The sequence below is a fragment of the Leiobunum rupestre genome, chromosome 6, assembly GCF_980474605.1.
Source record: "Leiobunum rupestre chromosome 6, qqLeiRupe1.1.hap1, whole genome shotgun sequence".
Lineage (NCBI taxonomy): Eukaryota > Metazoa > Arthropoda > Arachnida > Opiliones > Sclerosomatidae > Leiobunum > Leiobunum rupestre.
This window is the reverse complement of record NC_143389.1, coordinates 16,610,094-16,612,627: the sequence shown is the minus strand read 5'-3', so window position 1 is coordinate 16,612,627 and position 2,534 is coordinate 16,610,094. Positions and strand designations below refer to the sequence as shown.

The 2,534-nt window shown below is 34.2% G+C and overlaps 1 long non-coding RNA gene across 1 annotated transcript; it reads left to right on the top strand.

Annotated features, from left to right (window-relative positions):
* Window positions 1-754, top strand: LOC149939554 (uncharacterized). Its single transcript, XR_016481339.1, has 3 exons — window positions 1-194; window positions 287-401; window positions 505-754. It is a non-coding gene; the product is annotated as an uncharacterized LOC149939554 (long non-coding RNA).
* The last annotated feature ends 1,780 nt before the right edge of the window (window positions 755-2,534 follow it).

Sequence of the window (2,534 nt, the reverse complement as noted above, 5' to 3'; positions counted from 1 at the left end):
TCTGTTGTAGTAATCGATTCAACACCAGCAAAGTTGATCCAATGACGAGACAGTAATTAAAAGTACAACTGTTTATTAGACAACTAAATTGGGCGAACTGACGTTGAAAATGTGGCACTCAAAGTTTTAAAACATCTAGATTTATAAAATAGATAAAATATTTAAGAAAATGGGTATACATTATCTCCCAGCAGGTGAGTAACGAATATGTTTTTTTTATTAACTTCAACCAAATCGAACAAATTTAATAGGACTTGATATTGAACAAACAATTTATTGATGATAGGAATTGAACCAGTAGGAGCGGGATTTCTCATTAAATCAAGTTGGTTAAGCACTGAATAAAAATAGGAAAATTTAATGGCAATAAAACATTTCAAATAAAACATTGAAAAGAAGAGGTAAATGGATATCCATCCTAGCATTTCTTTTGCTTTTGCCGCCATCTTGGAAAATTGCCGACTATCCATAAGAATGACTATGTTGAGACAATGTCTATTCCAGGTTCGAACAGAATGCACCTCCCCAAGAAAATGAAATCAGTCCGGTACTTCATGTTGGCCCGGAGGTTTTCCGTCTTGCCTTACTGCGCGATTGAAATACTCCCAATTGATATTTTCCCTCTCGTGACGGAAGAAACTAGACCATGATGGCCGCGTATCGTTCCAACATATCAAATGAAAATACTAATAATGTTAAAGAATTTTACGTATCCCAATTAAGTGGTTAATTCTTGAAAACTTTCCATATTAAATCTTGACTCCTTTACACATTAAATGTTGACTTCGTTACACGTTAAATCTGGACTCCCTTCCGAATAAATCTTGCCTACTTTTCTATTAAATCTTGACCAGAGATAGTAAATACGATGCGCGTACGAGATGTGAAACTCGCTATACCTCTCACGTTAGAATACCTAAAATGTTTTTATCTTGCTTGCTAAGGCGGCAACTTCGTTATTCCACAGTGTAAATAACAAGCGGTACACAAAGTAAATAGTAATTTTGGCATAGACAAGTGAAAATAATAATTTTTATTTTCACTCCATTAATTTAGTACTTTAATTTGGTATTAATTTTTATATTCATAAAGTGAAATATGCTAGAATAATATTAGCTATACAGAAAAGTATAAAATATTAAGTGTTGCTGGATTTAATCACAGTCATTTTGCATGCAAAAAATTTGGCTTAAAGAAAATTAGAGAATGATAATTTACATTCTTGTCTTGCACTTAATGTATTAGCTCGATCCATAGTAAGAGAAGAAACAGTTTAACAAAATAAACTGAAAAAAAATTCGTCATTAAAACCAACTATGAAGATGAGGGCAAAGTGGAGACTTCATCTACCAGTACCAACGACGACGATGACGATTCTGAGGAAGCAGAGCCTGCTTAGGCTGAACTTTCAAGTGAACATGAATAAAAAGACTAAATAATATTTAAGTTTTCTTAAGTCATATCTTATTGTTGTTTGTTACAATGTAAACTTTTAAAAAACGATAATTAAAAGGTAATATGAGCAAAATTAGATGTGTTTGTGGGTTTTTTAATTACCGTACTCCTAATTGAATGAATTAAAAAATATAAAACTAAGAACTTAATGGTTTTTATACATACCCGGGTATTTATGTATTTTGGGTATTTAACCGGGTAAGTACCTTCGGTATTTACCCTGCGTTATAAATACCAGCGGCAAATTTAGTAATGGAACACATGGAAGCTAGTATTTTAAGTAAATCTAAAATTAAAAAACATGTGAAAATATGGAGAAGATGTACGGATGACGTCTTTTTGATTCAAAGCAAGTAGAAGGAAAGTGAGTGCGAGACGCCAAACCCGGGTTCGGGTTTGGGTTCAGGATCGAAATTTAAGGGGTGAAATGGGGGTAAAATCGTCGAAACGTCAATCTATTTATGATATTTCTCGCGACGATTTGTTTTTTCGTATATCAACATATTGTGTTCAGGCCAACTTGTTCATTTATCTCCGCTTATCTCGAAAAACACTTGAACGTATATCTTATCACGTTTTATCGTACGGAATAAGTTGAAATGATGTAAAAAGTGATAACCTAGGCGGCGCGCGCGCAGATTCCCCGGGAGGCGCGGTTAATTTGAATTTAAGAGTGTTTTGACGTCATGGAATATTCGTTGTTAAAGTAGAATGAAATTAATTTTAAACAACCTTCAATGTCATTAAGTGTCTATTTTAATCAATAAGAAAGAATCGTTAAGTACTTTGCGGGAGTGTTTTGACGTCATGGAATATTCGTTGTTAAAGTAACGTAAAATGGAATTTTTTTTTACACTTGAACGTATATCTTATCACGTTTTATCGTACGGTATAAGTTGAAATGATGTAAAAAGTGATAACCTAGTGGGGAGATAGTGTTCGCACCTCCCCAAGAAAATGAAATCAGTCCGGCACTTCATGTTGGCCCGGAGGTTTTCCGTCTTGCCTTACTGCGCGATTGAAATACTCCCAATTGATTTTTTCCCTCTCGTGACGGGAGAAACTAGACCATGATGGCC